The 12,485-nt window shown below is 34.7% G+C and overlaps 1 protein-coding gene across 1 annotated transcript in view; it reads left to right on the top strand.

The window, feature by feature from the left end:
* Positions 1-1,267: 1,267 nt before the first annotated feature.
* The window catches only part of LOC144979013 (solute carrier family 35 member E1 homolog), a 55,497-nt gene continuing 44,279 nt past the window's right edge, over positions 1,268-12,485 (top strand). The window contains exon 1 of the mRNA XM_078925632.1: positions 1,268-1,416. The gene's annotated coding sequence lies outside the window, so the exon portion shown is untranslated. The remainder of the gene's footprint in view (positions 1,417-12,485) is intronic.

Consider the following 12,485-nt stretch of genomic DNA (forward strand, 5'->3'; position numbering starts at 1 on the left):
TGATGGCGCTTATAAAACATTGAGGTCATTTTAGGGCTAGTAGAAAGGAAAAAATGGGATGCCAGTCAAAAAAAAAAAAAAAATTACAGTTTTAGAAGACATGATAGACGATGAGCAATAGACCAGCCCTACAATTCAAAGGACAAGGGATGATTTTGAAAGAAAAGGATCTTGGAAGAAGACAAAGTCAAGACTGCCCGGGGGGGGGGGGGGGGGGGGGAGGGAGGGGAGAGGGGAAAGGCCTCGAAGCACAGCTGTACTCGACGCTAGTGATCGATGTGAAAAGTGACCAAATAGAACCTTACTTGGGCAAGCAATACTAATACTCTGATCTCCTTGGAAAATTCATCGGTTTTGATAATCACAAAAAATTATAAATGACTAGGAAAAATTAAAAATAGACGTGAATGTTAATTTTAAGGGAGGGAGGGGAGAGGGGAAAGGCCTCGAAGCACAGCTGTACTCGACGCTAGTGATCGATGTGAAAAGTGACCAAATAGAACCTTACTTGGGCAAGCAATACTAATACTCTGATCTCCTTGGAAAATTCATCGGTTTTGATAATCACAAAAAAATTATAAATGACTATGAAAAATTAAAAATAGATGTGAATGTTAATTTTAAGGGAGGGAGGGGAGAGGGGGAAGGCCTCGAAGCACAGCTGTACTCACGCTAGTGATCGATGTGAAAAGTGACCAAATAGAACCTTACTTGGGCAAGCAATACTAATACTCTGATCTCCTTGGAAAATTCAACGGTTTTGATAATCACAAAAAAATTATAAATGACTAGGAAAAATTAAAAATAGATGTAAATGTTAATTTTAAATTAATTGTAGAAACATTATTCTCTGTGTGGTCAATTTTGGCCAAATTGGCCAGGCCAATAGCTATCTCGCAGCCACGGTAAGGATCTCGTCAATGTTTGATAAATCAGTTTCGAGAATTGAGATCTATTTCAGGCACCCGGTTTCGAACAACTCTCAATCAAGATTTTCTGAGGGTAAATAAAACACTGTAAATGATGTTATTCAGCCGTTGAATTGCTATAAATTTTATGCCTGTCCATTTCTGATGATGCCTATAATAGGCTCAGTATCAAAGTTGTCACGATCGATTAAGGTAAGTATAGACGATAATTGGTCCTTTTAAAATATTTTTATTTCCGGTGGACTGAAAACATAGTCCACTGGTGGACTGAAAACACAGTTCCATACACAGTTCCTTTTGACATCTCTCGGCTATTACAAATTTATTACCTCACTTCCGTTATCAACGTGGTAATGCGAAAAACGAAATATTTAAATCGCTATAAACAAAAATGTGCGAATTTCAGATTTATTATCTACTCTAGATCTAGATAATAATATATTTGATTTCAACGTTGTTTGATTAATTTTTCAAAACATTAGTAATAGTAAGTATACTTTTCAACTGTCGCATTGTTTTACAATACAGTTGAAAGCCTTCCTAAAGCTTTTCGCGCTAGTGGCGCTACTTGTCTAGAACTAACAGAGACGAGGATCTCAAAACCACCACTCCCTTCAACTTCAATAATCCTTTCCAATGTTAGAGATATAGACTATCTCTTCGTAATAAGATAGACCCACTCACTGCTCTCTCCAAGTTTGATTATGATTATAAAAATGCATGTATTATTTGTTTACGGAAACATGGCTTTCGTCTATGGACACCGACAGTAGTACTTAGGCTAGGGAGTTTAAGTTTATTAACAGAAATTCTAAATGACTCTTGAAACCAATGTCATATGAATATATAAAAGAGCTGACAACACAGATTACAAAACAGTTTGAATTTTGTTTCTATCTTGATTCGAAATGTAGTTACGGCAGTTCAAAGTCTGAAATTTCAGACCGATTTTTACCCCAAAATTACCATTGCAAAGTTGTGACCGAACGAAATCGCGTGATTAATAAAAAATGGTTAAAACAGTCAATATGGAGTTCTTATATATTGTATACCAAAATGTTCGTCTTATTAACTTATCGAGGACGATGCATTTATATTAATAAAGAGGAAGATAAACATTTCAAATTAACACATTATTACTTAATAATATGACGCAAATGTTACATAATTAAAACGTAGTGTTTTTATACACCTCCGTTGACGGTGTATCTTAACTGATCGTTTTTATACACCTCCGTCACGCATGCGCATTCCACCCAATTTCATTAGCGATATTGTGTTTCTGTAATTGGACATGGCGAAAGTAATATTGTGACATATGTAGGATGTATTTGTTAATAAATTTATATAAAAATAATAATAATTAAAAAAATCGAAATATAAAACCAGAAAATAGAAGTTGCATTGAAGGTAAAATAATGTTTTAGTTTTAGAAAGACCTTATTAAATGTGATGAACAGTCAGGTGGATCCGTAGCGCAGTGGACAAGCTCTCAGATTCCAACCTTGAAAGTACCGGGTTCGATTCCCATTGTTGATTGTTGACATTTTTTTTTTTTTTTTGATTTACTTTGTTTTTGTTTGCTTTTTTTCTTTCTTTTTTTTTTTTTTTTCAAAAACTTTTTATCATGTTTTTAAAAAACTTCGATTTTAATTTTCTAAAATTATTTATATTATTTAGATATTTGAGATCAGTATTTGTGTGCCATGCTTCTTTTGACATTTGATTTTTTAAATTATTGTTATTATTCTTTAATTTATTATCATTGTATATTGGTAATCACTAAGCAGCGTGCTAAACTACAATCTATAACTATTTAAACCTCATGGACGTATGCAACATTTTCATTTACCATCACCGCCAATGGAGGTGCATAAAAACGGTGCGTTTTTGTACACCTCCAACGGAATTAAAAATTCGGCTAGCCGTGAGAAACAATCTGCTATATCACTTCTGGATTTATCCCCAATATCTCACTGAAACAATTGCAAATAATTCCCCTCTATGATTTAATACATAGAGAATAAAAAAGGGTTTGAGAGTATTTAAATGAAAAGATATAAACATGTTGCGTAATAACATAATGAGTTTATTTTTACCTCTGGCAAATTGCATATAAATAAAATGGTAGATTGAAAAAGTTCAAATAAATTGAAACGGATTCCCTATTTTAGTTAGAAGGAAAGTTCTGGCTTTTAACACTTAAAAAAATTATGCTGAACCGCTTTGGGTTTATTGCTATTACATCATTTGAACTGACAATATAATGTTATTCCCCCCACTCCCCCCCCCCTTCTCTCTCAATGTGTGGGGGTGTCATAATTTATAACTAATAGAACTTCTTAACATAATAATTATTAAGGCTAAGGCCTTTAGAATTGGATACAAATGATAACAAACATATCTAAGCATATGGGAAAGAAACTTGATGACTTGATGGCAAAATAAAATAAAATTAAGGAACTGTGTTTTCAGTCCACCGTAAATAAAAATATTTTAAAAGGACCAATTATCGTCTATACTTACCTTAATCGATCGTGACAACTTTGATACTGAGCCTATTATAGGCATCATCAGAAATGGACAGGCATAAAATTTATAGCAATTCAACGGCTGAATAACATCATTTACAGTACAGTGTTTTATTTACTCTCAGGAAATCTTGATTGAGAGTTGTTCGAAACCGGGTGCCTGAAATAGATCTCAATTCTCGAAACTGATTTATCAAACATTGACGAGATTCTTACCGTGGCTGCGAGATAGCCATTGGCCTGGCCAATTTGGCCAAAATTGACCACACAGAGAATAATGTTTCTATAATTAATTTAAAATTAACATTTACATCTATTTTTAATTTTTCCTAGTCCTTTAGAATTTTTTTTGTGATTTCCTGGTCATTTATAATTTTTTTGTGATTATCAAAACCGATGAATTTTCCAAGAAGATCAGAGTATTAGTATTGCTTGCCCAAGTAAGGTTCTATTTGGTCACTTTTCACATCGATCACTGGCCTCGAGTACAGCTGTGCTTCGAGGCCTTCCCCCTCTTCCAAGATTCTTTTCTTTCAAAATCATCCCTTGTCCTTTGAATTGTAGGGCTGGTCTATTGTTCATCGTCTATCATGTCTTCTAAAACTGTAATTTTTTTTGACTGGCATCCCATTTTTTCGTTTCTACTAGCCCTAAAATGACCTCAGTGTTTTATAAGCGCCATCACCCTTTAAAAACAAAAGAGTCCTTAAAAGAATGTAGAGTCATCTTCCTTGCTGCTCACGTCGGTATTGTCTACACCAAAGTGTCCCAAGCTGTAACCTTATAAATAAGGATAGGAACCAAAATAAAAAATAAAAATCGAGTACAAGTAGCTACAAAGCAGTCCTTCTCTCTCTCTCTCTCTCTCTCTCTCTCTCTCTCTCTCTCTCTCTCTCTCTCTCTCTCTCTCTCTCTCTCTCTCTCTCTCTCTCTCTCTCTCTCTCTCTCTCTCTCTCTCTCTCTCTATCTCTCTCTATCTGTCTATTTATCTATACTCTATCTCCAATCTCTCCCACCCCCACCCCCCTTTTCTCTCTGACGCTCCCTTAAACACATTCAAGACCCTATAACTATAAAGATGTTTTCTATTTTTCTTTTATCTTATTTTTTTGTTTGTTTTGTTTTTGTTTTGTTTGTTCGTTTTTCTCCGGATTCATATTGTTACGTACAAGAAATACACAAGGCAATACATTTTGACGCCTCACTGTGTTCTAAATTAAAAGAATAATCTTAAAAGTGAGTAAAAGTAAATCATCTTTTTACAAAATTAAAAGTCGATCAAACTTCTCGAGTCACCAGGAATGGCGGCAACGTGTTGAACTTGAAACTTAAGAATTGTTTTTTGCCAAGGGAGTACACAGGCGTGCCCGAGGCCAGTGATCGATGTGAAAAGTGACCAAATAGAACTTTACGTGGGCAAACAATACTTAAACTATGATCTCCTTGGAAAACTCATCGGTTTTGGTAATCATAAAAACTATAACGGACTAGGAAACATTAAAAAATAGATATAAATGTCAATTTTAGATTACTTATAGATACATTATTCTCTGTGTGGTCAATTTTGGCCAAATTGACCAGACCAATGGCTATCTGGCAACCATTGTATAAAGAAATGAGATCTATTTCAGGCTCCCTATTTCGAACAACTCTCACTCAGGACTTTCCGAGAGTAAATAAAACGCTGTAAATGATATTATTAAGCCGTCAAATTGCCATAAATGTTATGCCTATCCACTTTTGATGATGACTACCTTACAATAGGCTCAGTATCAATGTCGTCATTATCGATAATTGGTCTGTTTTAAATATTTTTATTTCCGGTGGACTGAATACACAGCTGTGTTTTCAGTCCACCGGTGGACTGAAAACACAGTTCCTAAAATTAAAGCAATTGGTATTTTTAAAATATCGATATTATTAAAATATCGATATTATTAGTATCGGATTTCACAAAGAGAAGAAATATACAAACTTTTAAAACAAAAGCTATAATACATAACTAAATTTAAAATATCGATACGAATATCGATATTGTCGGGCAGCCATGATGAGAAGATAATGTAAACATGGCATTTCGGCGCAGAGTTAAAAAGTATCTGCGCATAGATATAGAGCCCTGAAATTTGGCATGAATAAAGTTTAGATATTATTCTAAAAACATGTCTTTTTATTTTAAAAACACACGCGGTAAATAAAAAAATAAATACAATTGAAAATTGCCAAATTTTAACTTCATATAACTTCTGGAGTTATTAATGGATTTTTACTTAATTGGCACCATTTAAAAGTTAATTGAAAGACGACAATAATGATACCAAAATATCTGCAATATTCCTCTTTATAATGAAGTTATGCATCTTTAATTGAACCCCCCAAAACGCGAACAGCAATTTCCAGTCACAACTTTCCTATGGGTGAGTTGGGTCACAATTTGACTGCCACTGCTGCTGCTCACTAAACTGCCTAATAGTAGTATTGATTTGGCAAATTGTACTTTGTACAGAAAGTCAGAAAGGATAGAGACACGTCATTAGGGAAAAACAAAGGGGGAGGTCTATGCATAAATGTGAATGAGAGATGGTGTAAAATTGTAAATATAAAAGATCAAATCGACACTCCTAATATTGAACTACTTTCTTTGTCTCTACGTCCACACTACTTGCCTCGGGAGTTTCGGGTTGTGACCATTGTTAATGTTTATAATTATATTCCACCTAGCGCAAAAAATTGACAAAGCATACCAATTAATAAATGAGCATGTGATGACCACTTCTACGCCACCCGGACAGTCCACTTATTATTGTTGGTGATTTTAATTACTGTCAGCTTCCCATAGCTGAACTAGAACTAGAACAGTTCGTCATCTGCAAAACATGAGGAAACAACACGCTTGATATAAAGAATGCCTACAAAGGGCTACAAAAACAACCGATAGCCACATCTGATCATAATACAATTCACTTAGTACCGACGTATATCTCTAAATTTAAAAGTGAGAAACCAACTGTAGTATATCGCCATATCTGGACTCAAGAGTCAATCCAACGTCTGAACAGCTGTTTTGACTGTACTCGGTGGGAGATGTTACTGGGAGAAGGAGACAGTATTGATGAATGGACTGAAACTGTGACATGTTATATTGCATTTTGTGTGGATTTATGCGTGGAAAAAAAAGAAATTAGGATATTTCCTAACAATAAACGATGGGTTACAAAGCGACTTAAATATATACTCAACGAAAAGAAAATTGTGGTGACATTAAACTAGAATTTGAAAAGGGAAAGATCAGAAATTCAGTAAAAGAAGAAAAGGTTGAATGCAAAAACAAAATGGAGCGACTACTGAGATCGGGCTGTGCAAGGAAAGCATGGGAGATGATAAAGCAAATGGGAGGAGTAGACCAAAAGAAACAAACATTCCCACAAGGAAAAACGATAACTGTTGTCAACAAATTAAATTATTTTTACTGTCGTTTTGACTGGCTCCCATCTGTGCACAACGGTTTGTCAAATAACAATGAGCCACCTCCAGATGAAGAAGAAGAAACTGTAAGCTCCCTCTTCCGGCGATGTAAAGAACATAAAGCACCGAACAACATTACCGGAACTATTTTGAAAATATGTCACCAACAACTGGCTATACCTTATACAAAACTATTTCAAAGGTCAATCTATGAACAATCAGTGCCAGTACTTTGGAAAACATCGATTGTCATTCCAGTTCCAAAAAAGCGCTGCCCAGCCGTATTGAACAACTTCCGTCCAGTGGCACTTACATCGATTGTAATGAAATGTTTAGAAAAAAAATTAAAAGATGAGCTCCTACAAAAATGTCATGACCTGAAATTGCTAGATCCGTACCAATTTGCATACCAGCAACATCTCAGTGTAGAAGACGCACTGTTAACCTCCACAAATTTGATCTCAAAACACCTTGACTAAACGCCCTCGAATTACGCCATAATCCTGTATGTCGACTTTTCGTCAGCTTTTAATGCCATGAACACAGATATTTTGCTTCAAAAGTTGTGCAACATGGATATTCCAAACTACCTTATTAAATGGTATAAAGAGTTTCTGACCCATAGACCGCAATGTGTAAAATTGGGTGAAAATATCTCCAACAAAAAAACGTTGTCGAACGGATGGAGTTCCCCAATCCTGTACATCTTATACACCAACGACTGCAGACCATCCTTTGAAAATTGTTTTATAGTGAAATATGCAGATGATACTGCTATTCTTGGCTTATTAAAAGATAAATTTCTCTCAACATATTAACATAATATCTAAGAAAGTTGCCCAAAGATTATACATCCTAAGGAAATTGAGAACATTTCAAGTAGGGAAGAAAACTATGTTAAGAGTTTATGACTCATTGATTAAAAGTGTAATTGCGTTTGGCTGCACCATATTTTTTGGCGTATGCCAACTTAAAGATAAATCAAAAATTTCAAAATCAATCAAAGCAGGCATCAAAAATAATAAACCATCTTCTTGATGGAGTAGAAAGAATTCATGGAAAAGCAAAAGAAAGGAAAGCATTCTCAATTACCAACAATAAAAAACATATTTTATTTTTATACCATGAATTTAGTCTTTTACCATCTGGGAGAAGGTTTTGCCAGATTAAATGTCGAACTTACAAGTATAAATCAACGTTCGTTCCATCAGCAATAAAAATGTTGAATATTTCATATGGAACAGCAAAACCAAGGATTGATGCGTTGACTGATTGACTGATTAATTTATTTAATGTTAGATTAATTGACCAATTGTTAATGATGATAATATTTGGTGTCGAATTGCCACAAATCTAACGAATTAAAAATGAAATAAATATGTTTATGTTGTGTATATCGCACGCGTGAAAGAAAGAGAGGAAGAAAGAGAGAGAGAGAGAGAGAGAGAGAGAGAGGGAGAGAGGAGAGAGAGAGAGAGAGAGGAGAGAGAGAGAGGAGGAGAGAGAGAGAGAGAGAGAGAGAGAGAGAGAGAGAGAGAGAGAAGGGAGAGAGAGAGAGAGAGAGAGAGAGAGAGAGGAAGATAAGTAGGAGTGAAATATCTGTTCAATGTTATAGTTATCATATATATATAACGTTATAACAAGTGTAACTAAATGACAAATTGCCATACTTATGGACAATAAAGATCTATTATTATTATTATTTATTATTATTATTATTATTATTATTATTATTATTATTATTATTATTATTATTATTATTATTATTATTATTATTATTATTATTATTATTATTATTGTTATTATTATTATTATTATTATCTCTAGATAGACTTAGATATAGACAGGACTGCGAATAGCGAGTCCACAGTGTTATCACTATTCGCAGTAGTAGAAGCATTCTCCCGTCTCTGAAAATTAGTCGTTGCCCCCTACCTGAACACAACACTGTATTTTCTGTTCAAAATGGCGTGTTGTCAAATGGCTTGAAGTTGAATAAGAGTGTGTTAGTTTAAGAATCGAGAAGGAAAGAAGAAGAGGGATGATAGAAACATTTTGTGTGACTTACTGTAGGGACTTCGATAGAATTTTCAAAATTGCAGGATCTTTTCAAATTCTATCTATATAGACAAACCCATATTAACCACTCTTTTTAAAAGTCTAATACGATCACACTTGGAATATGGAAACTGTATGGTCCCCCATCAATAAATCAGATGCTTTACTAATTGAAAATGTCCAAGGTCGAGCCACCAAACTTGTTCCCGAAATTTCAAACCTCAGCTACGAAGATAGACTCAGAGCATTAGACCTCCCTAGCCTCATGTACAGAAGACTCAGACTCAGAGGAGATCTAATTGAACCTTACAAATTGACCAACAGTCTCTGCAAAGTAAATGTAGAAGATTACCTCACATTTAACAAGGACAAAAGAACAAGAGGCCACTGTTAAACTTGCCAAACAAAATTGCCATTTAAACATCCGAAAAAATTTCTTTCGTCAGCGAATTGTTGAGACATGGAATAGCATGCCTGAAAAAATAGTTATAGTGCCAAGCATAAACAGCTTTAAAAGCCAAATTAACAGTTTCCTGCAGGATCTAAAATACAGCACCGATTTCCAATTGAAGCCAGCCTTTCGACCTCCACAAGTTGGTGGAGACCGATCCAAAGACCATCAACGGGCCACCGGCCCTCAACGATGAACTCATACTCATACTCATAAGATCAAGCTCAGCATCACAATTCCAATGGTACCAGTACCAGTTTCATGAAAATTGGATAAATAGTTAAAAAGTTATGTAACAATAACTGGGTGAAAAATACGCCTTATTATTTTACGGAATGTTATTCGACACCCGAAACTCGGGTGTATCTTGTCATCAGGTTATTCGACACCCGAGTCGCGCATGTGCATGTTGAGAATTAGCTACCCTCAACGACTTCCGTCGTGTGAATTTATCAGCATGATGCTAGTAGGGCTAAATGGTTGTCTGAAGGCAGGGACTAATTAAAATCAGTGATGATACTTTTCCGCGGATCCGCGGAAATCCGCGGTTTTCTTTCCTTTCCTCGGTTTTCCTCCTCAGATCCTCGATCCGCGGATATTTCCTTCATTTCCTCCTTTTACTTTTTTTTTATATAATAAATCTTTAAAAAATACCTCCTTTTAAAAAAAAAATATATATAAAAAATTTCCTCCTTTTACTGGACTCCGGGCGTTTTAAAATTGTACTCAAAAGAAGTCATCCTGCCTACTTTCCTGTGGTGCAAGAATGTTCTAGGTGAGTTTTCCGTTTTTCCGAGACTTTTCCTCCTTTTTGACTTTTTGTGAGTATCATCACTGTAAAATGCTTAGGAATTAAATGATACAAACAATGAACAATTCGAATATAAACCCTTCTTCGTTCGTATAGAAATTGCCTAAACCTATAAACAGAATGTCGTGTGCATTCCTTGTTGGATGGAGTCTGAATGACACGAAAGCCTAGTGTCAGTGTGCAGAGAAGAGCATAGTGGTTGAGCTGCTTTACTCTTAATTGGAAGTTCTTGGGTTCAAAGCCCAACGGGGTACCTTTTTTTTCAATACTTTTTTTTTCCCTTCTATCTATTTTATTATTTTTTTTATTTCCTTTATCTTTTAAATCTTATTTATTGATTTGTTTATATATTATTGTTCTTTTTATAATTATCCTTCTACTTCTATCATTTTATTCAATTATTATTATTATTATTATTATTATTATTATTATTATTATTATTATTATTATTATTATTATTATTATTATTATTATTATTATTATTATTATTATTATTATTAAACAATATTGTTGTCACAATAGTGAACTTATGAAAGTCATTACAATCATTAGGAAAATTTCTGAGCGACACCTAGCACGACCTAGCAGGTAACACTAATACCTGCCTATTTCAGGTCTCATGATATGAGCTCATTTTTGCAATGGAAAAACATGTATTTTAAATCGAAAGCAAAATATTGCCCTTTACAACAATGTTTTTAAAATATCCACACAGAGAGAGCTTGAGAGAGAGAGAGAGAGAGAGAGAGAGAGAGAGAGAGAGAGATGTTCGTGTATTGGGAGAGAAACCGAGAGTGATAGAAATAGCGAGTTTAAAAAAAAAAATTTATTTGCTTTTTTTTTTTAATAGACAAAATTGATAGAAAACAACAACAAGAATAACAAACTAAAATTAAGACTCATCTTTTCAGTGTGCCGAATTATCTGGTGATAAGAGACACCCAAGTTTCGGGTGTCGAAATATCTGGTGACAATATACACCCGAATTTCGGGTGTCGAATTATCTGGTGACAAAATTCACCCGAAGTTCGGGTGTCAAATTTCGCTCCCATTATTTTATATTTCTTTGTAATTTATTCCCGAACTTTATGACCAAGAAACCGTTGATTTCGCACTAAAATGTCAATAACTTTTATAGGGTTAAAGTTAGCTCATTTATTTTTTCGCAGACAACTTCAGAAAAGTAATGAGCTTAAAATGGACATTAATTATTTTTGGACACCTTCGTTACAAAAAAAAAGCAGATTACATAATATTACATAACGCACTCCTACATCAAAGAAATTGGATTCACGATAACTTTGTCCCTATTTATGCTACATTGATAAATTGGTATCAAATTGTCTAAAAGAGAAGCAGAATCTACCGAGGATAAATTTTAAGTTTCAATGAAAGAACAAGTTCAACTACTCAAAGTAGTAGAAAAAAATTGCTACATATAATGCAAAACAATGCCAGTCGAAATGCTGATAATATCATCATTTTGTAATCTTAAGCACACTCTGTCATGGCAGTTTTTTGCATCGCTTGCAGCCGCGTTGCAGCCGCAAAAAATGGCAAAAAATAGCTGATTTGCATTGTGGCCGCAAAATTTGCATTTTTTTGCAAATTTTTGCAAATTTTCGAGATTTTGCCCAAAAAAAAACAAGAAAAAAAACAAAACATTAAAGAACATTTAGTGGGGACCAGTGATGATAATTTTCCGCGGATTTTTTCATAAATGTTCCATTGTTTTTGTCATTTCAAACATTTTCTGCTAAGTGGTAGTTCATGAAAGAAAAATGCCTTCTATCATTTTTTGTTCTGCTCAGTTGCATGAATTTTGGTGACTCCTTTATTTACAGTGCAGTCCTGATAATTCGAATTGGGTGGGAAAAGCAAATGACTTCTATTTATCAGAATTCGATTTGTCTCCAAACAAGGGAAATAACTAAACCTGACTCCTCTATTGGTCAGCTTGTGGTTATCACTGTGTGTTAGATCTATTTATAACCAACCCCCTTTGTTAGCCAGCGGCCAGCAGACCACAAGTTAGTCTTAGTGATGAGAGCGTGAGAAGGAGAGAGGGATGACGCGAGACAGCTGGTCAATTTGGAGAAAGAAGAGAGAGGGCGGGTGGGACGGAGAGGGAACAACACGCCATTACATGCCTCAGGGGTCTAGTTATTATTATTATTAGTCAGCTCAGTCATTAAAACGCGTGGGAGGGTGGATACGGAGAACAGGCAGTTCGTTATGAC

This window comes from Berghia stephanieae, chromosome 1 (genome assembly GCF_034508935.2).
Source record: "Berghia stephanieae isolate SIO BIC M18660-M18661 chromosome 1, UCSD_Bste_1.3, whole genome shotgun sequence".
In the NCBI taxonomy this organism is placed as follows: domain Eukaryota; kingdom Metazoa; phylum Mollusca; class Gastropoda; order Nudibranchia; family Aeolidiidae; genus Berghia; species Berghia stephanieae.